The sequence below is a fragment of the Nyctereutes procyonoides genome, unplaced genomic scaffold, assembly GCF_905146905.1.
Source record: "Nyctereutes procyonoides isolate TBG_1078 unplaced genomic scaffold, NYPRO_anot_genome, whole genome shotgun sequence".
Taxonomy (NCBI): Eukaryota; Metazoa; Chordata; class Mammalia; order Carnivora; family Canidae; genus Nyctereutes; species Nyctereutes procyonoides.
In genome coordinates, this window is record NW_026575159.1 from 4,323,678 (window position 1) to 4,347,008 (window position 23,331).

General features: G+C 36.0%; 1 pseudogene; it reads right to left on the bottom strand.

Moving 5' to 3' along the window:
* Nucleotides 1–9,575: 9,575 nt before the first annotated feature.
* On the bottom strand, nucleotides 9,576–11,840 carry LOC129502648 (heat shock protein HSP 90-beta-like; annotated as a pseudogene).
* Nucleotides 11,841–23,331: the final 11,491 nt, after the last annotated feature.

The following is a 23,331-nucleotide window of genomic DNA, read 5'->3' on the forward strand; positions in this document are numbered from 1 at the left end:
GTATCTAGGTCAGAGCCCTGGCTTTAGAAATGGACTTTGAAGTAAATGTCAGTGAATGAAAGATTCACTTTGCATAGTGCCAGTTCAAAAGAGACTGTAGAGTTTCATCCCCTCATGGGAGCCCACTGTATGGGCATGATGCAAGTTAGAACAGGCACAAATATTTTATGGCTTTTCTTCAGTCTTGTTCATTTAGAGGTAATCATTGCAGCTCTCACAAAGGCCAAAAAATGATCACATGAACGCTCCTTACTTGGGAGATTGGTATTCTTGCCAGCAAAAACTTCTAATTTCTCAGGACTGCGTGAAATTGTTAAACAATTAACAATTGTGTGTCTCTGCGTATAGTTTCTTCATAACTCCTAACAAGCCAGTTCAACTTCCTCCTATTCCATTAGTCAATACTACCGTCATCTCCTTTTTTAATTTTTTTTCCTTTGCACAGTTGTGTGTTTTTCAAAGGTTTAACCACAGTTGCATAAATATTTTTCCTGTTATGAATCTAAAGCTGACTGTAGGGAAATAAGATAATTTAGTCAACCAGATTTTCTATTTGGGAGTAGAAAGGATTCAGTGGAGCTTCCATAGGGTGGGACAATATCCTCCTGGGAAAACATCAGTCACACTAGTGCAGATTACACTAAGCAGTGCTACTGATGACTGAAATTAGAAAATCCCCATGATTCACCAAACTTGAACAATTGCCTAAAATATAGCGCTACATTTACTGCTTATCCATTTAAAAAGCCAGTTGATGGGATCCCTGGGTGGCGCAGTGGTTTAGCGCCTGCCTTTGCCCGAGGGCGCGATCCTGGAGACCCGGGATTGAGTCCCACGTCGGGCTCCCTGCATGGAGCCTGCTTCTCCCTCTGCCTATGTCTCTGCCTCTCTCTCTCTGTGTGTGACTATCATAAATAAATAAAAATTTGAAAAGCCAGTTGAAAGAGTCCCAAAAGGTTTGCTTAGGCAGAAAAGACCTCCAGATTTTCAGAATTGGCAAAACAGCTATAGTTGGGGATAGAGGGTATCAGATACTTCTCACTGTAAAGGTGTGTGCTTGATTCTCCTACCAGTTCTTTAAATTTTCTGTGATAGTTCCATTAAATTCATTAAGTTTGCTTCATACAACCCACACCCTGGTCAAGAACTAAAGCAAATATTTTCTTTCTTTTTTTTTCTTGTTTTCTTTCTTCTTTCCTTCCTTCTTCCTTTCCTTTCATTCTCTCTGTCTTTCTCTCTCTCTCCATGGTATTATTCTCGGCCTTCATTATAGCTATTATTTTTCCTTTTTCATTTATTTTTTTCCCTTCCTCCCTATCTTGTTGCTGCTTAGGTTTTTTTGATACTACTTTTATAGAATTGGGTTGATGACAATTTTCAGTTTAGCCAAAGGACATCATTAATCCCTGCTCAACTTCCATTTTATATATATATTTTTTCATATAATTTCTTTATTCCCTGTATTGCCCATTTCCAAATCTGTTTTCCCTACCATAGGCACCTATTCTTGTGTTTTAATGTGAGTCATTACAAACCACCTTTTTTTGTGTATTTATTTGTGGATATGTATAGCCATAAGCAATATGTATTATTGTTTTAGGTATGTGCTTTCAGTTTACACAAATGGTCTTACTTGATATATTCTGATACTTTTTTTCACTCAACATTATGTTTTTGAAATCTATATGTCAATGTATGTAAAACAAGTTCATTCTTTTTAATTATATGTATTTTATCTCTTTGCCCTATTAATGAATATTTAGTTTGTTTTTAACTGGCTGCAGTGGTGAACATCCTTTCTATATGTCTTTACCAGCAGAAGTTTTTACTGGGGTTGGGAGACATTGTGGTTATAAGATTATAATCACTAGGTTCAGAGTAAATCTATAGTCATTTTTGTATTTATTTCCAATTTTCTCTTCACTATTGCTATTTCAGCATACATGCCTGCATGAAGATTTTGACTTCCCTACATCTTAGTTTTAACTTTGATACTTCTCAGCGTTTTATTTTTGTCAAAATTGTGGGTAGAAAGTACTATTTCATTGTTGTTTTAGTTTAATATTTCTCTGACAATAAGGATGAGTACTTCATTATTTGTACATCAGGCGTTTAGTTTTTCTGTCTATAGATTGCATATTTATACTCTCTGCCAATTTTACTATCGGGTTTCTCATTTTATTCTTGCTCATTTGCTGGAGATCCTTATATATTCTATACATTTTTTTTGCCTAATGCAAATCTTTTCTCTGGGTCTGTCAACAGATGTAATAAAATCCATCAAACTTCTCCTTCATAATTTGTGCTTTTATATCTTACTTAAAATCCTTCCCTGGAGGCACCAGAGTTGCTCAGTGGTTGAGCATCTTCCCTTGGCTCAGGTCATGATCCCCGGGCCCTGGGATCAAGTCCCACATCAGGCTTCCCTTAGGGAGTCTGCTTCTCCCTCTGCCTATGTCTCTGTCTCTCTCCAGGTCTCTCATGAATAAAAAAATAAATTAAAAAAAAAAAACTTTCCCTGATACTGCGTGTTTGCAGTATTCTTTTACATTTTTAAAAATAGTATTAAATATTATCTTTAATACTCAATAGAATACTGGAGCTCATATTGCAATAGAAAAATCAGAGTAAGTATGAAGGGTAGAAATGGAGTTGATGTAATTATTTATGTAAAATATTCATAAGAATAAGAAAATTATTAGAAGTAAAAATTTAGCAAGATGGCTGGATACAAAATCAGCCAATATTAAAAATGGATTTAGCATTAGAAAATTAATTTAATTCATATGTTAACAGAATAAAGGAAACTAATCATATAACAATCTTGATAGATGTAGAAAAATTATTTGATAAATTCAACAATTTAACATAATATAAAAATGTTTATAATAAAACCCCACAAAATTAATCTGAAATAGTTGCACATTACATCTTAAAATATCAATAGCTTACCCCTTTACCAGTAATCATTAAACAGAAAATACAAAACCAAAGTATCAATGGTAATAAACCTAACAAAAATGGGTAATACTTTTACAGAGACATAGTTAAACACGCTTCTAGGGAAACCCAAAAAAGATCTGAATGAATGGAGAGATGTACTGTATTTCTGAATGGAAAGACAGCATCGTAAAGGTGATGTTTCTTCCCAATCCAACATATAAATTTAATGCTATCCAAATAAAATTCCAAGGTATAGGATTTAGATAGTGAATATCTAAAACCATCTTGAAGAGTAAAGATGAGAAACTACCCTTAAGATATAAAGGTTTATTTCAAATATGTAATAATTAAATTATTCTAGTACTAGCATAGGAACAAATAGACTATCATAATAGAATAGACATTCTGAAACCATGCCTGTGTACACATGAGAAGTTGATCACGACTGATTAGCTACTGAAAACAGTTATGAAATAATTATTTTAAAAATAATGTTGACATATAATAATAACAAAAACAACCACCAATATTTATCGGATGCTTACTGTGTTCCAGCACTGCTCCAAATGTTGAAATACATATAGATTCAGGCTTATAACAATCAAGTGAAATAGGTGATATCTATAGCATCATTTTACAAATGATAAAACTGAGGCACAGGCACAGAGGGATTAGATAAATTGATAATTCCCAAGTGGGGATTTCATCCTAGGCAGTTTAGATTCAGTGTCCATCCTCTTAACCACTATTCTAGACAGCTATCTCAGATCTACATTGGCGCATTCTAAGCAGAAAAATAAAATTAGGTCCTTACTTTAAAATATGCACACACACAAAAATGATCTCTGGATGAATTGTTTCCTTTTTAAAACATTTATAACAATCTATTATTTCTTGTCACTAGTATCAGGGGTGTGGTGACTAACTCTCCTAATATGCATCTAAAAACTCTGAATGTCTTAGACTATCTTATTTACATCAGGATGTTCACTTTTGTTTTGTTTTCCCATTTCTTGTGCTTAGTACCTGACAGAAGAAACAAATTTGCTCTATGAAGAATTGTAGCTATTACATTACAGGAAGAATATAAAGAAAAAAGTGATAGACAATGAATGCTCTACATCAGAATAGAACTTGCTATCTAGAAACAGTGTATGCTACTGGGACAGATAAAAAGAACTCCTGAAAAAGGGAACTTTTGACACAGAATCTTGAGCCATACGTTCATAGAAGCTCTTGGGGGTATATTAACCAAATGTCAGGATGCTTCCTGAATATGAATTCTGGGAAAAGCAACAAAGTACTCTCTTAGTGATATAGAGTCTGGAAATAAAGGTGTAGACCTAGAAATCCATAAATTCATCTTTACTTCACAATCAGAATAAAGTGGATACTCATGGGTTTAAATGCCAGCATAGAAATGGATAAACTTTCAGTTTATCTAAAATTTTACTTTTGTTTGCGTTATATTAACTGATGTATTAAAAATGTCTAATACAACCAAACTCTGGAATTTTGTCATTTCTTCATCTCTTTCACATTTACCTCCATTGATTTTCATTCAGTATCTTTTTTTTTTAATCTTTTTTTTTTTTTTTTTTTTTTATGATAGGCACACAGTGAGAGAGAGAGGCAGAGACACAGGCAGAGGGAGAAGCAGGCTCCATGCACCGGGAGCCCAACGTGGGATTCGGTCCCGGGTCTCCAGGATCGCGCCCTGGGCCAAAGGCAGGCGCCAAACCACTGTGCCACCCAGGGATCCCCATTCAGTATCTTATATGTAACCTCTCCCTCTACCCTCAGGGCATGGTTGGAGTTTAGATAAGCAGGATACAGACAGGAATTTCAATGTTTCTTTTTATCTCTCACAAAAATTTAAGGGAGTCCAAGAACATAAACTACAATGATTATTGTATCTTCTTTAGTATCTGTTATTTCCAAAATCCTGGGAGACTTGGCCCTCATGTGTTACAAACAGCTGTTATCTGTGTCATTCTGTATTGAGTATTGTGAAGTCATACATATTTGCTCCTGACACATGTCTTCTCTCTCACATTAAGTCTTGTGATGAATGGAACATTTCTTCCTTGATAATTTCTTTTCTTAACAATCCATTACATAACTTTCTCTCCGATAGGGAGAGAAGGAACTAATTTTACAAAGTAGGTGTGCAGAGGTTGGGAACCGTGGATCTATATATGTTAGTTACATGGGCATATATATGTCAATGCTTTTTCTCCTAAGTCCACCAAAGAGTTAACATTTCTGCCACCCTTCTTCCTAGATAAAAACTGTCAAAAAAGAGAGAGTAAAAGTAAGAGCCTGGAAACACACCTAAAATTCCTTAGAAGGAACCTAAATATTTTTGTCTTGCCATTTGGGAAACATGATTCTTTTTTAATTATTTTTTTTTTTAAATTTGCTTCCTATAAACACTAGTAATATTTAGTCCTATACTACAGCCAATTTTGAGGTCTTAGATCTACCAGACTTCTAGTCTCTATGTTGTACCTGAAAATCATACTGGGAAATAAGAAGCTGGGAATTCAACTAGATGAAAGGAGGAAATATTTGTTTCCAAGCTCTATTCACCTTCTTTTGTGTGTGTATGTGAAGGATTTCCATATTGCTTAGTTTTAATGGGTTTCAGTAGAACTATAGAAAAAAAAAAGTGGAAAAGAACTATGGCTTTCAAAAAATTGGGATCAAAGTGCAATTGGCATGCCTGATTATAAGAAGTTAGTTTCAAATGCTTAATTACCCAATTTCCAACCTCCTGTCAGTATCTTGGAACTGTGAAGGTGAAGAATGTGAATTTCAACCTGCCATTCCAGATATCTGCTTAAAGTTAGTATCACTTCTTTGAAGAACAGAATTTGACTTTTATCATAGTGATGTTAATGACTTTAAAGTTATATACTCCATAGTTATCAAGATACACCAAATAACAGGTGACCAAGAAACTAAATAGCCATCAGTTTTGAAGAATTTTAAGGAAAAATCTAGTGTGATTAATTTTACTAGACCACCCAAGCTGAGATTGTGATTCTGAGTATGGTCTTATTAGAGGGGCCTTCTACGATTATCTTGTTACTACATATTTAGTAAGTGCTTTCTGTAAATCTGCCAAATCCCATGTACCAACTTCCTCAATAAAACCAAGCATTTATGCCTGTCATCACTGTAAATGCCAGGGAACCACAGAACATCACGAGGAGTTATTTCACTCATGTTTTCTGTCAACAAAATTGCAATATCAGTGTTAACAGCATTTGTCATTTAAGCTTTTTTTTTTTTCCTTCTTCCTCCTAAAGGAGAACACTGTAATGAACCATTTGGGGAATTTGGATTCTAGAAACACTATTCTTAGAATTCTGGGTTATCCCAAGTGGTTGATCTGATTTTTTACTATTATAGTTATTTTTACAGAGTGGATTAACTTAGTTATGTTGTAATTTGATATATGCCCACGCCTTTCAGTTTAAGGAAAAAAAGATACTTCCCAGGCACTTCTTAGACAATGCGGTTACTCCAGGACAGAACACCTCCCAAGATGTGTCCAGGGGACATTGAATTGTACAAGGGCAGTGGAAGCCTGGCACAGCACAATTTTATCTTCCCTGCAATAACTGTGGGGAAGGCAGCTTGGAATGAATTAAGTTGGCCTTAGAGAGTTCTGTGTGTTTGTGTAGCAGTCAGATAATAGAGTGCACAGCAACTGGAAATGCAATGTCCCATGACTGAAACTGTTCTCAGAAATGAGATCCAGAATCTGTGGAAGAGGTTGTAGGCTCCCATCTATTACTCTCATGGGTGTAAAAAAAAAAAAAGTCATTTTGTTTTCTCTTTGTTCTCTCTGGTTTTATTTCTACATTTGTCTTTTCCTGTCTTTTGGGGGTTACTTGAGTGTTTTTTTTTTAAGATATCCATTTTGATATATCTTTAGTGTTTTTGAGAATGTCTTTGTATAACCTTTTCAATGGTTGCTTTAGGTGTTACATTATATTTACCTAACTTAACAGTCTACTGTTGTCATCATTTGACCAATGAGAGTGAAATATAAAAACTTTCCCTCCTATTTTATCCCTTTACTCTCCTCTGTTTATAATTGTCTTAAACATTTACATATGTTTGTAATCACATCAGACAGTTTTATAATTTTAAAAAGATTTTATTTATTTTAGAGAGAGGGAGCTCTGGAAGGGGCGTAGAGGGGGAGGAAGAGGGAAAGGGAGAGAATTGCAAGCAGACTTTGCACTGAGTGTGGAGCCTGATTTGAGCCCATGATCCTGAGATCGTTAATTGAGCTGAATCCAAGAGTTAGTCACTTAACCAACTGAGCCACCCAGGCACCCCAGAAAGTTTTATAATTTTTGCTTCAACTCTCAAACATAATTTAGAAAACTCAAGAGGAGAAGGAAAGCCTATTATATTTATCCATATGTTTGCTCAGTGTAGTCTTTCTTCTTTTTTGAGATTCCGTGGTTCTTTTTTTAATAATTTATTTTTTTAATCACATCCTTTCCATTCAGGGTATTACTTTTAGCCATTCTTTTAAGGTAGGCCTTCTGGAGACAAATTCTCTTATATTTCTTTTATCTGAGAATGTCTAATTTCCTCTTCATTCCTGAAGGATATTTTCACTAGGTATAGGATTCTGGATTAACAGTTCTTTCAGCACTTGAAAGATACTGTTCCAGGCAGCCTGGGTGGCTCAGTGGTTTAGCACCGCTTTTGGCCCAGGGCCTGATCCTGGAGACCCAGGATCGAGTCCCGCATCGGGCTCCTTGCATGGAGCCTGCTTCTTCCTCTGCTGCTCTGTGTGTGTGTGTGTGTGTGTGTGTGTGTGTGATTAATAAATAAATAAAATCTTTAAAAAAAGAAAGAAAGAAAGATTCTGTTCCACTTCCTTCTGGCCTCTGTGGTTTCTGATAAGAAATCTATTATTTGAATTGCTTTTTTCCTATAGGTAAGATATTGTTTCTCTGGATTCAAGTATTTCCTTTGTCTTTAGTTCACCGAAGTTTGGCTGTGACATGTGTCTTGGTGTAGATTTCTTTATAGTCTAAAATTTACATTTGGAAAAAAAATAAAAAATAAATAAAAAATAAAATTTACATTTGGAAAAAAAATAAGGTAAAATTTATATTTGGTTGTCCATTAAACCTCTATTTCTTTGCTAAGACTCTATTTTTATAAACAATTGTTTCAAGTAAATTTGTAATTGCTTGTTAAAGCATTTTTTTGTGATGATTGCTTTATAATATTTATTAGATAACTCTTCCATTTCTTTCATATCATTATTAGCACTTACTGATGGGCTTTCTTCATTCATTTAGAAATTTTCCCGGTTCTTGGTATGCAAGTGATTTTTTTTTTTTATCAAATTTTGGACACATGGGGTATCATGAGAATCTAGATCTTCTTTACACCTTCTCATTTGGCTATCTTCTTGTACAGAGAAAGGAGTGCTGTCAGGTGGGAGCCTCTATTGTCACCTGAAGGGAGTGCTCCTTGTGATTGCTGGATGAGGTTTAACTCACCACCAGGTCTCCACTGACACCATGGTAGGGGTTTACCTCATTATTACTGGGCAGTGGTAAAAATCTTGACTCTCTACCAGGATTCCTGTGGTGTCATTCCACTGCAGAGAGAAGCATACATCTGTTATCCCAGGGTGGAGGTAGAAATCCAGGTTCCCCACATGGTCTCCACTAACCTGTGACTCTTATTACCACCTGGGGGATAAAAATTCCAGTCCTCTAGTTAGCCTTCTCTGACATGATTCATTACATTCTGTCAAAGGTAGAATTCCATACTCCCTGCTCAGCTATTGTTATTTTGAGTAGAGAAGGTCACAGTATTTTTTTTTTTTCTGTTGTGTTTGGCTGGACAGTTCTTTTTTAATAAGATTGATTGATTGATTGATTGATTGATTTAGAGAATGAGCATGCACAAGTCAAGAGAGGAGCAAAGAGGGAAAGAATTTTAAGCAGACTCCCTGCTGAGCTTGTAGCCTGAATATGTGGGTGGGGGGTCCTCAGTCTTACAACCCATAAGATCATGACCTGAACCAAAACCAAGAGTCTGTTGCTCAACCGACTGAGCCACCCAGGTGCCCCAGAGCAGTTATTTTCTAAATTTCTTTCTTGCTAACTGTCCTGTTCTTGTCCTTTGACTAAAGAGAGCAAACTTTGTTTTTGTGTGTGTGTGTGTGCATTACTGTTTCAGGATTACCAGTTTATTTGGCTCAAAGTCTGGGATATGTATGTCAAAAAGAAAACCCAGGGTATTCACTACCATATTGACTTGAGTCTCTTGCTGGTCTGCTATCTTCTCTCCATCTTTCAGAGTCGTCTTTTTGTGTGTGTGTATAAAACTGTATCTTCTTTATTTTGCATACTTTAATCTCAGAACAAAATAAACAAACACCACAATACACATCCAAACCCCTTGTCAAATGTCATGAGGGCTAGGGCTTAAGGCCCTTCTTTCCTGCTTCAAACAAAGACAGGAGGGAAAAAAAAATCCAATAGACATCAGCAGAGGGAAGCAGGTGAACCAGGGCCACTCAGGGCTGCTGGGGAGCCATGGAGACACTATAAAGAGGGCACAAGGTCTGCAAGGAAAAGTTAATCGACTTCTTCCATGTGAGAGGCATCCTCATCACCCTCAAGTGGAGGGATCTCATCAGGAACAGCAACACTGGGTTCCTCTGCTGTCACTTCATCTTCATCAGTGCCCAGGTCTAGCTTGATCATGTGGTAAATGCAGTTGGAATGAGTCTGGGGATCCTCCAGTGAGAAACCAGAGGAGAGCAGAGCTGTTTTAAACAGTAGCACTACCAGGTCCTTGACAGCCTTGTAGTTCTTGTCTGCCTCTGCCTTCTGCCACAGCGTCTCCACAATGGCGTGGTCAGGGTTGATCTCCAGGTGCTTTTTGGCCATCATATAGCCCACTGTAGAGTTGTCCCGGAATGCCTGGGCTTTCATTATCTGCTCCATGTTGGCAGTCCAGCCATAGGTGCTAGTCACAATGCAGCAGGGTGAAGACACCAGCCTGTTGGAGATGGTCACCTTTTCACCCTTCTTATCCAAGATTTCCTTCATGAGTTTGCAGAGATTCTCAAACTTGGCCTTGCTCTCCTCCATTTTCTTCTCCTCCTCTTCATCCTCAGGCAACTCCAGGCCCTCCTTGGTAACTGAGACCAGACTCTTCCCATCAAACTACTTGAGCTGCTGCATGCAGTACTCGTTGATAGGCTTTGTCGTATACACTACCTCGAAGCCCCATTTCCGTACTCCCTCCACAAAAGCAGAGTTGGCAACCTGTTCTTTGCTCTCACCAGTGATGTAATAGATGAACTTCTGAGTCTCCTTCATATGGCACACATACTCTGAAAGAGAAGTCATCTCATCTCCAGACTGGGAAGTGTGGTAACGCAGCAGAAAGGCGGCACTGGTTAGTGGAATCTTCATTGATTCCAAGCTTTAGGTTTTTAGAGAATACCTAATAGAATTTCTTATAGTTTTCCTTGTCTTCTGCCAATTCAGAGAAGAGCTCAAGGCATTTCTTCACAATATTTTTGCGAATGACCTTCAAGATTTTGCTCTGCTGGAGCATTTCTTGGGAGATATTCAGGGGCAGGTCCTCGGAGTCAACCACTCCACGGATGAAGTTGAGATACTCTGGTATCAATTCATCACTGCTGTCCATGATGAACACATGGCGGACATAGAGTTTGATGTTCTTTTTCTTCTTGTTTTCAAAGAGGTCAAAACAGCCTGATGGATGAGCAGCAATGCCCTGAATTCCAGCTGACCTTCTACAGAGAAGTGCTTGACTGCCAGGTGATCTTCCCAGTCATTAGTAAGGCTCTTGTAAAACTCTCCATATTCCTCCTGGGTGATGTCATCAGGGTTTCTGGTCCAAATGGGCTTAGTCTTGTTCAGTTCTTGATCAATGTATTTTTCCTTAATCTTTGTCTTTTTTTTCCTCTTGTCCTTGCCACTATCATCCTCCTCATCTGAACCCACATCTTCAATCTTGGGTTTCTCCTCATCATCTTTATCTTCTTCCTCTTTCTCCCCTTTCTCCTCCTCTGCCTCATTATCACTAATTTCTTTCTCTTATTCCTTCTCCAAATAAAGGGTGATGGGATAATCTATGAACTGGGAGTGCTTCTTCACCACTTCTTTGACACGTCTCTCCTCTAAATATTCTGTTTGGTCTTCTTTAAGATGGAGGATCACTTTGGTACCCCGGCCAATGGGCTCACCATGGTCTGCACATACAGTGAAAGAACCCCCAGCAGAAGACTCCCACGCATACTGCTCATCATCATTGTGCTTTGTGATAACAACCACATTATCTGCCACCAGATAAGCAGAATAAAAGCCAACACCAAACTGTCCAATCATGGAGATGTCTGCACCAGCCTGAAGAGCCTCCATGAATGCTTTAGTGCCAGACTTGGCAATGATTCTCAAATTATTTATGAGATCAGCTTTGGTCATACCAATGCCTGTGTCCACCAGAGTCAGGGTGCGTTCCTGGGGGTTAAGGATGATGTCAATTTTCAGCTCTTTACCACTGTCCAACTTGGAAGGGTCTGTCAGGCTTTCTTTTTTTTTTATTTTTTGTTTTATTTATTTTTTTTTTCTGTCAGGCTTTCATAATGAATCTTGTCCAAGGCATCAGAAGCATTACTGATCAACTCTCGAAGAAAAATTTCCTTGTTAGAATAGAAGGTATTGATGATGAGGGACATGAGCTGGGCAATTTCTGCCTGGAAGACAAAAGTCTCCACCTCCTCTTCTCCATGGTGCACTTCCTCAGGCATCTTAAAGGAGAAGAGCTGCGAGCACTACAGACCACGGTGGGCAGGGGCTGCGTCCGGCTACAATGCCACACCAAGGCTGCGTGAGGGTGAATCCTCAGAGTCGTCTTAATGTTTGTTTTGGATTTAATGTCCAAGGGTTTTGTTTGTAAAAACAGGAACATGGAAAATTTTTGAAAAAAAAAAAAACAGGAAAAATGATGTCTATCTTCCTGATAGCAACAGTCCCTCTAAAGGCTTTACTCTCTTATAACAAGACATGGAAAACTTCTCATCAGAAATCCCACACTCCTTGATTTTAAAAGCAAACCTTCAGCATGAACTTCAGTGCTTCCAATTAACATTGATTTAACTATTTTGCCTCAAAAAATGATGAGATAAAATATTTTAGAAGATCTCTTCACTAATATTGAGAGCATCAGATCAATCCCATTCTTTTTTTACTCACCATGCCCCTATTTGAATTCTCTGGTAAATACCATACTGATTTTTTTTGTGGCATCTAGATTGGAGCTTTAAGAGTCGTTGGCTTCACTGTCATGTTTATTCACCCAACTAATAAATGTAAGTCATGTCTAGTCTTCATTATAACAAGTGTAACCAGCATATTGAATTGAATATTAACATGAATTTTTGTTATTATTCCAATAAATCCCTCCTGGGCATTCCAATACAATAATACAAATTTGCAAAAGAAGGCTAAGATTTTTGGCAGGTATTTTGGAGAGATCTAGCACTCTATGGTGAGCAAAAATTGGGATTTCCACTTTCCTTCTTATATCAAGATGCTTGTTTCTGGACCATTTCTTCTGCCCCATTAGTTTTTCATTTTGTCTGTTTTAGACCATTTATTGCCATGGCTTTCTTTTTTTTTAATTTTTTTTTTTATGATAGTCACAGAGAGAGAGAGAGAGAGAGAGAGGCAGAGACACAGGCAGAGGGAGAAGCAGGCTCCATGCACCGGGAGCCCGACGTGGGATTCGATCCCGGGTCTCCAGGATCGCGCCCTGGGCCAAAGGCAGGCGCCAAATCGCTGCGCCACCCAGGGATCCCTTGCCATGGCTTTCTAATATGTCTTAGTACCTGGTGGAATGAGTCGTGGTTATTTGGAGATTTTATTCTTTCATATAAACATCTAAATGTTTGGCATGTTCCCCTAAAACATTCTGCAGACTTTTTATTGGTATTATATTAAATTTAAACATGATATGTTTATTCAGGTTTATTCAGGTCTTCTTTTATGATAGTTAAAGGTACTTGATACATTCTCTTCACAAATGCCTTGTTCATTCTTTATGAGATTACTCTCACTTTATGTTTTTTTTTAATTTCTATAATGTGATAGCATATTTACAAACTTGGTGAATTCTCTTATTAATTCCAATAGGTATTTTTTTTTGTTTTTCTTTTTTTAAATGATCATACCATTAGGAAATGTCTTGCACCTTCCCTTGCAATTATCATAACTCTTATCATATTTATCTTTCTTACTGCATCAGTTAGAATGCTCTGTATTACTGCACTGAATAGTAAAAGAGACAATGGAAATTTTTATATTGTTCCACTTCTTAAAGGTAGTATACTTAACTTTCAGGTTTTACTAGATAGTTTTTTATCAAGTCAAGGAAATTCCTTTCACTCTAGCTTTCTGAGAGTTTAGTCATAAAAATCTATTGACCTTTATCAAATATAGTTTTTCTTCATTTATTGAGATGATTATGTGATTTTTTCTTTTAGTTTATAATGTTTAAATTGCATTAATAAGTTTTCTGATGTAATTAAACTATTTTGGATTGGTTGAATCCACTACATTGGATTCTGGTATATTAACTTTTAAATGAATTGATAGATTTGATTGTCTAATTACTTAGGGATTTTTGTGTGTTTAAAATTTTTATAAGTTAACTATATCTATACTTTTCCCCTCATTATTTTTTATCCAGTTTTGAATTCATGGTTATGCTAGCTTCATAAAATTAGTTGGGCAGCTTCCCCTTTCTCCTATTTTTCTGGAACAACTTGTATGAGAAAGGGATTATCTGTTCTTGAAAGTTTGGTAGTATTCAACTACAAAACCAAATGGGACCAAGGTTTGGTCATTTTTGGAGGGGAGTTCTTGACTCCCATATCCAGTTCTTTAATGGTGATTCATCTATTCAAGTATTATATTTCTTCTTGGGTTTATCTTGGCATCTTACATTTTTTCCAGAAATGTATCCATTTAAGCTAGGTTTGCAAATGTCTTGGCATATAGTTGTAATAGTATTCTATTATTTAAAAAAAAATCTTTGTTACACCAAAAGCTTATTGCTAGTTATTTTTTCTAAATTTTATAAAGCAAAATCTCCAGGGTTTTTTTTCCTCTCTTACTAATCAAAGAATTAGTTTTGTTACCCATCTTTAATTAAATAAGTTTTATGTAAAATTGATTTCTGATGTTATCTTTGTCTGTTCCCTTCATTTTACCCAGTTTTGTTTATTATATTGCCATTTTTCTAATTTATTTTTGGATATGTACTTTAATTATTTTATATCTTTTCTATTTTTACTTAGATTTCTTCAAAGCTGTAAGCATTCTTCAAAGTGCAACTTAACCTCTGTTTGAAATTTTGATATTTAATACTTTCATTGTCATTCACTTTTAAGTATACTATAATTTTTAGATTATTTTCTTTATATCCCAAGATTATTTAGTTGCATGTTTTCAGATATATCTATATATCTCTCTCTATATATATAATCTGTATTAAATATGAGTTTTAGGGCTATCTTATTTTAATTGATTTAAATTTTATTGTATTATGGTTATAGAAGATAGTCTGTATGCTGATGATTACTTAGTATTTACTGAGGATTATTCTGTGCTTAGTTGCCCTACTACTAGTTATTTTTTGTAAATGCCCCATGTTTGCTAAAAATGTATGTTCCTTTCTCTTTTTCATGGGTGTGAATGTCCTTATATATTTAATGTTCAATGTAATGAACTATGTTCTTTAAATTTATTATACATTTGTTTATTCTTGGTTGCTTTAAGCTATCAGTTTCTGGAAAGACTGGGTTAAAATCCCCAACTACAAATTTCTCCATAGTTCCAATATTATTATTATTATTATTATTATTATTATTATTATTATATTTTAAAGCTTTACTGATAGATGCATATATATTCATGGTCATTATACTTCAATCTCTGTTTTTTTCCCAGTACATAATATTCTCCTTCACACATGTTGTGAGGGTTAAGAGGCATTTTTGTTTTGGCAAAAGATACAGAAACTTAACAGATCTATTTACACAAAATAAGAAATCATACATCATAATATCAGTTCATGGAATCATAACTACTAGGCATAACAACTTCAGCATTTTATTTTATTTTTCTTAAAATATGCTATGTGACCTTTCCACTTGTACATAATTCTGGCAGTATATCTCTTCATAAGAAGTACGGGTGAGTAGTGCAAATAGCTCCAGTACATTTTTTTTTAGCATTTATTGTGAGACTGGGAAAGTTTAAGATTAGTTTTCTGGGTATGGATATTTTCCACTAGAAAATGCTTTAGGCATTTTTAATCAATCTACTGACTTAAAATTTTTATATTTTTCAGTGTGGATTCAATAGATCTTACCTATAAGAATATTTGTTTAAATCTATTAAGGTGGTAGGGAAATGCACTATCTTAGCTTTGAAAAAAGAAAATTGAAAGCATAAGAAATTGTACACCAATTAATTTAATGATATTGGTTAGTAATATTAGTAATGACTTTATTTTTTAAAGCACATTTTAGGTAATTGTCTTTTTTGTGACATTATGGGTGAAAAGCCTTTTGTCGACATAATGGGTTTCACTGGTATGGTAATTTCTGGATCTTCATGTTACTTAGCCTGCCAGGAGTTTTTGACAAAGTTGAATAATCCTTCCTTCTTGAAACACTGTCTTCAGATTTTTCCAAGACTGTTTTCTCCTCACTTTCCTCCTTTGTTCCCAGCTGCTTCTAAATCTTCTTTTGCTCCTCCTTTTTTTGATCTACAAGTGTTAGAGTGGAACAAGGCCCAGTTCTTGTAATTCTTCCCTATCTACTCTACTTCCTACATAATGTGATTGTTCTATAAATAGCATTTATATGGTAATTACTCCTAAATTTATTGTTATTTGGCTGAACTATATAAAATTTCTGATACAACTATTTTTTGATATACAAACGTGGTAATTTTACATGATCAATGATTCAACCTAAAAAAAACTATAATATATATATATATTTTTTTTTTTCCATGTGAGCATCCAAGGAACTACTCTCTTCTCTCACAGCAATGTTATCAGCAAATCCTGCCAACTCTACCAGCAAAATATATGATAAATCCAATCATTCCTCATCAATCTTACCACTTCCACCTTAGCCTCAAACTGTCATGATAGTCTCCTGACTGGTTTCCCTGCTTTCATCCTTGCCCTTTTATGGTCTATTGTCAACACAGTTGTCAGAGTTATCCTTCTAAAACATAAGCCAGAACTTGTCAAACCTGCTGACTTTTCCCCATCAAGTTCTGAAATCCTTTCCATGGCCTGTCAGACATTACATGTTCTGACTCTATCTCTCCTTAAATTCATCTGCCATCTTTCTTCTACAACCACTGTGGCTAATGTTCCTCAAACTTGCCCAATGTGCTCCCATTTTGGGGATTTGCCTTTCAGGCTTCTCTGTATGGGATAATCTCTTCCCAGCCACTTATGGCTCACTTCTTTATGCTTTAAGTGGCTCCACGGCCACCTCTTTAGACCTTCCCAGACACCTCTGCATAAAATATCATCCCTTACTGTTACTCATTATCCTTTTATCCTTTCTATTCTTTTTCATAGTACTTATCAGAACCTATAGTGGTTATGTATTTATTTGTATGTTTATTTTCTGTCTCCTTCAACTAGAAACAATCTCTACCCACCATAGATTTTGTCTGTTTTGTTTGTGTTTTTGTCTCTAGTATAAGACAGTGTTTGGCACATAGTACATACTCAGTATTTGTTTAATGAAAGAATGCATGCATAAATGAGTGACCTGGTTATACAGAGGGGACTTTTTCTTTTTTTTTTTTTTTAAGATTTTATTTATTTATTCATGAAAGACAGAGAGAGACAGAGACAGAGACAGAGAGAGAAGCAGGCTCCATACAGGGAGCCTAACATGGGACTCGATCCCGGGGTCTCCAGGATCAGGCCCTGGGCTGCAGGCTGCGCTAAACCGTTGAGCCACTGGGCTGCCCGAGAGGGGACTTTAATTTCTTTTTTTTTTAATTTATTTTTTATTGGTGTTCAGTTTGCCAACATATAGAATAACACCCAGTGCTCATTCCATCAAGTGCCCCCCTCAGTGCCCGTCACCCAGTCACCCCCACCCCCTGCCCACCTCCCCTTCCACCACCCCTAGTTCGTTTCCCAGAGTTAGGAGCCTCTCATGTTCTGTCTCCCTCCCTGATATTTTCCACTCATTTTTTCTTCTTTCCCCTTTATTCCCTTTCACTATTTTTTATATTCCCCAAATGAATGAGACCATATAATGTTTGTCCTTCTCCGATTGACTTATTTCACTCAGCATAATACCCTCCAGTTCCATCCATGTCAAAGCAAATGGTGGGTATTGGTCGTTTCTAATGGCTGAGTAATATTCCCCTTTATTCCCTTTCACTATTTTTTATATTCCCCAAATGAATGAGACCATATAATGTTTGTCCTTCTCTGATTGACTTATTTCACTCAGCATAATACTCTCTAGTTCCATCCACCTCGAAGCAAATGGTGGGTATTTGTCCCTTCTAATGGCTGAGTAGTATTCCATTGTATACATAAACCACATCTTCTTTATCCATTCATCTTTCGATGGACACCGAGGCTCCTTCCACAGTTTGGCTATTGTGGACATTGCTGCTATAAACATCGGGGTGTCCTGCCTTTTCACTGCATCTGTATCTCTGGGTAAATCCCCAGCGGTGCAATTGCTGGGTCGTAGGGCAGGTCTATTTTAAACTCTTTGAGGAACCTCCATACAGTTTTCCAGAGTGGCTGTACCAGTTCACATTCCCACCAACAGTGCAAGAGGGTTCCCCTTTCTCCACATCCTCTCCAACATTTGTTGTTTCCTGCCTTGTTAATTTTCCCCATTCTCACTAGTGTGAGGTGGTATCTCATTGTGGAGGGGACTTTTCTTAAAGTTCAAGTTGTCACTATTTGTTTACTCATAGTCCTCTCTGTAGGCTGAGCTTTTAATCATTTTGTACATTATAATCAGATATCTCTGAATGCATCGTGGTTTTTGATAACAAAGTGTTCCAAGTTTATAGTGATATTTTCTGCTGTAAACATGGAATTGTATATTTTTTAAGAAGTCTTTTTTTAAATGAATTATTTTAAAAATAATTAGTATTTTAAAAACAAAAATACACATTCTTTTGCCAAAATTTCTATTACCTCTTTAATTTATTGGCAGTGTCTTATCTGTAATGTAGGAAACTTAGTGTTGAACATTAATTCTCTTAATAGTAAGATAAATACAGATACTTGTCTATAATAAAAAGTCAAATAAGAATATTAGATAATTTAATGGGAGTAAAAATGAGAAATGACAGAGACTTTAAAAACTTTATTAAAAATATTTAAGTGGAAAAAGTTTTATAGGTCCATACATTCACAATAGTATCTGGAGTTCACAGGAAAAAGAATGCATAAAAACAAGAAAATTAGTGTATTTGGGTAATAATACATTTTAGTTATAGTTTTATATTATAGTTCTGTACATTTATTCTTATATATAACTTGTATACTATATAATTTTATATTTAAAACATCATGTTTACATAGTTCACAAATAAGTAACTTCTGTCATTTTTTGCCTAGCTCCATATTTTTTATTCATATATAAAGCAGACACAGAAAATTTAATGTGATATAATTATAGAAAAACTTGGGGTATATATACAAATTATTGCTTGACTTAAAAATGTCGTGTCTTCACTGCCATTTTGTGTTGTGAATAATTACCACTTAGGCAATTTTTCTGGGTAACTTGATGGAGAGTTACCATAAAATCACCAAATGTGGGAAATACTTTTGCCAAAATTCGAATAGATGACTGACCAGATTCTGAGACTTTTGATTTGGACTAGATGGATCCTGAGCCAGTAATTCATTTTTAATGAACTGCACAAGGGATTCCCAGGAATTTTAACTGTTTCAGATTACAGTTTTCTAGGAATCCAACAATACTAGAAGTTGCTACATTGTGTGCCTTACTTGTGCTTGCATGTAAACAAGAGAAACCCTATCTGAGACCATTTACTGTCAAAGTCATGAAGGATCACTGGTATTCTAAGGCATTTAGGTTCAGTTTCAATCTGCTTTAGGGCAAGGCATTCTGAGAATTTCTTTTTTTTTTTTTAAGATTTTATTTATTTATTTATTCCTGAGAAAGAGAGAGAGAGAGAGAGAGAGAGAGAGAGAGAGAGAGAGAGAGAGGCAGAGACACAGGCAGAGGGAGAAGCAGGCTCCATGCAGGGAGCCTGACATGGGACTTGATCCTGGGTCTGCAGGATCAAGCCCTGGGCTGAAGGCTATGCTAAACCGCTGAGCCATCCGGGCTGCCCAAGAATTTCTTAGTGAAGCTGCTGCCTCCCCTTTTCTTTCCTTGGGCAGCCATTTTATCCTGATAGCTGTGGAGTATGACTTCCTTGTCACCATGTTTTATCTAACTTTCTCCATTGCTCTTAGGGCTTCCTTCAGGTTGACCAAGTTGGCATTATAGGGAATGCAGCAAAGTGTCTGGGGCATTTTGACTTCTGGATTCCTTAGTCAAAAGTTTTGCTAATTAACTTTGATACTTTTACCTCAACTCAGTGGTAGCACTGTGTTTTTTTCCCCCAGTGTTAGCACTGTTTGTTTCATATCTTTCTTTTCCAGTTACCTTTGATATAAAAAAATGGAACAAAACAAAAATATAACACCAAAAACCCACCAATAACTAAAAACACATTTTCCCACTCTTCTAGTAAAAGAAGGTGGAGTGATGGGAGAGCAGTCCAACAACTCCACACATCCACCTTTTCAATTCAGAAATTGTGGTATTGTGTGTGTGTGTGTGTGTGCGCGCGCGTGTATGTTTATTTCCATGACTCCAAAAAGTTTTGTAGCCTTAGGCAATATCAGGATATGTGCCAGCCTCTTTCTCATCAATCAGTTTTCTACCTACTAGACAGTAATCTTTCCCTAAATATGTACTACTAAAAATCTGACCTAAGTGAGATCTGGTAGTATTAGCATCACCTAGGAGCTTGTTAGAAATAGAAGCTCTTACAACCTCATTCTAAAGCTAGTAAATTCATTGACTTTTGAGTTCGTGATCATTATTTTCTAGTCATAATGCTATTATTCTTCATAGCTGTGGCTACACTGGAAATTGCCTGTAGTGTTCTTGATATTGATATAGTTGTAATTATTCTAATGCTTTTCTCCTTTTAAACTTTTCTCTATAGAACTTTAGGATTCCTTGAAAATTGCTTCAGCACATACCTCAGGGATGACGGTTACCTTATGGATGGCATCCTACTCCTTCTTGAGACTATCTTTTCACCAGGGTAGCTGTGTAGGTTGAATTGTGTCCTCCCCCATGACACCAAAAAAAAAAAAAATTGCATTTCTAACCCCTGGTACCTGTGATTGTAACTTTATTTGGAGATGAGAGCTTTGCTGTTGTAATCAAGTTAAAATGTGGTCAAACTGGATTAGGGTAGGCCCCAACCCAGTGACTGGTATCCTTGTAAGAGGGGAATTTGAACATAGACACAGACGAAACACACTAGGAAGAACACTGTATAAAGATGGAGGCAGAGATTGAAGTGCTATGTCTACAAGCCAAGGCATGCCAAGTATTAATGGCAACCACAAGAATCTGCAAGAAAAGCATAGAATAGATTTTAACTCAGAACCTCCAGAAGGAACCAACTCGGTGACACATGGATATTGGAATTCTAGCCCCCAGAACTGTGAGAGAATAAACGTCTGTTTTAAGCCACTCAATTTGTGGTATTTTGTTATGGCAGCACTAGGAAGCTAGTATCTTTGATCTGTCTTTATATCTGCATAACATACCACTTGAAGGAAGAATTGGCTCACTTGTGAAATGTTTAGAAACCATGACTATTGTCCACTGGTGGTAGTGGTAGTAGGTGAGAGGAGGCCGTGGGACAAAAATTACTCTTTACCTCTGACAAAAACTCTAGTTGGAGAGGCAGTGTGTTCTAGGTATTCTGTAGCACTTACAATAATGCATTTTTTCATTAAATAAATCTAAATTATTGTTCCCTTCCCTCCCTCCCATGGCCCATTCTTTGAATTGCTTGGATGAATTGTAATTTCAGTGATAGATACCTCAGTGATACAGTGTACTCAAAAACATTCATCTTTGCTAATGGACCAAGGAAGTACCTTGACTCTTATTTCTTTTAAATGAATTCTTTTCCAATGTAGTACACTGACTGGGAAGCTAAGCAGCAACCATTATTCCTAGGTTGTTCTGGGACCACTCCTCACTCCCAAGAGGCCCAGCCATATTTTTTTCCCATAAGGTCCATAAAGTTCTCATGGAAATAAAACAATTAAGTCCACCTTCCACTCCTGCCCTGAAGACATGTCTTGAATTCTCTTTTCACATATTGCTAGAAGTCACTGAGAAAAAGATTGAAGTGGTATGCAAAATTTTGTCTTAGGCAAAATGAATAAAGATAAATTGCTATTTCATTTGGAAGGGAACAGTAGGCAGCATGATTGTATAAGCTCATTAAGGGCTATGTATCATTTCCAAATCCACAAAGTCATAGTTGCCTGCTGGTACTAGCTAAAAAAGCAGTAGGTAAGTGGATTAGTAGAGCTAATTTGGTCATTTAGAATTGTTTTTACTTTTTTCAATTAAGGGTATATCAATTTTCTTAGTGATGTTTTAACACAGCAATTATATTTTAAATAAGTGAAAGAATGCAGACACTTATTCAAAAGAGATACTCATAAAATTGTTTTATATTTTTAAATTTATAGCTGTGTTCAGTGGATTCCAATAGGATTTATTGAGTTTATTTCCTTTTTGGTTTTAATTAGGAAACTCTACTGGAATTGTGGATAGCTATACAAAGTGGAGGAATGGGTGTTTTTATTTTATCATATTGGATGTTAGATTTTTTCTTTAATAAATTTTCAGAGATACTATGGTGTTAGTTGAATTTTTTTTAAATGATAGAAATGAAACCAAATATTTACTTAAAGTCATTTTGAATGTTGCAAAAGAATGTGCTTATTGTGAAAGTTGAGTTTTCTCTAAGAAAAGCCCTCCAATTTCTATGTTTTGACTGTATATCAGTTTGAGATTGGGTCTTGTGAAACTCCAAATAAACAAAAGAAGTATTCAGAAAAACATTCTTCTATTTGTGGTGGTGAACAGAGACAGGACAGAAGGGAAAGGCCTTGGGATAAAGGAACTATTTCCTGAGATTTTCTAGAAGGGACCAGTTCAAATTCTTTTTTGATTTTTGAGTTAAAAATAAGAATATATATGGGTCACTCCATTAGCTCATCTTCTACCTTTGTAATTGAGAACCAAAAAACCATCAGCAGTAAAGACTCAGCCATGAAACTGAGGGTTCTTGGTGATTGGTGTACACACTTGGGTTCTAACAGAAACTGTTCCTGGATAGTTCTCTCTTTAATTTTACATATATATCTTATTATAACTAATAGATGACAGATGACATGTCTTGCCTACTTCATCCTGAAACTGACAGTGATTTTCCTAAAAGCACAACATCTCAAGAACTGTCTTCTCTTGAACTCTCCCACTTCTGTTCTGCTTGGCCCTGCTCTTGCCAGAGTTTACTCTGATTTCCTCTCTTTACCCCCACCCTATACTCACTATTATCCCTTACCCATCCCACCCTTTAGGCCACAATTCTATTATTAAAAAGGTCTCGTAGATATTGATCTTTCTCTTTTCTTCTTTCATTTCATTGCCTTAACCTAAATCTATAATTATTAGATTCTGGAGCAATAAGGGATCTTGAAGGTCAATTTACTTTCTTCTCGTCTCTTATAGGTCAGTCTATTGAAGAATGTATATGATTCAAGGTTATATAACTATGTACGAGTACTACTAGAAGTACTTGTATTACATATGCCTCTGACATTTGTTAATACCATTGTTATTATTTATAATAATACTTTATCTCTTTGATTATTTCTATTAAAGCATTATACAGCAACAGAAATAAATTTGATAGTGATGTGCAACACCAATTAATTTATTGAACACATTTATTGAGCATATGCTAAGGTCAATGATTGTTCTAAATTCTAGGAATTAAGCTGTAAATAAGGTAGAAAAAATTTTCAACCTTCATAGACTTTGCATTCTTGTGGTGGAAGATAGATCCTAAATTTTTATACATATGGGAAATATATACTGTTTTGTGATGATGCTGAAAATTCAAGCAGGGAAGAGGGAGAGGAAATGTAGGG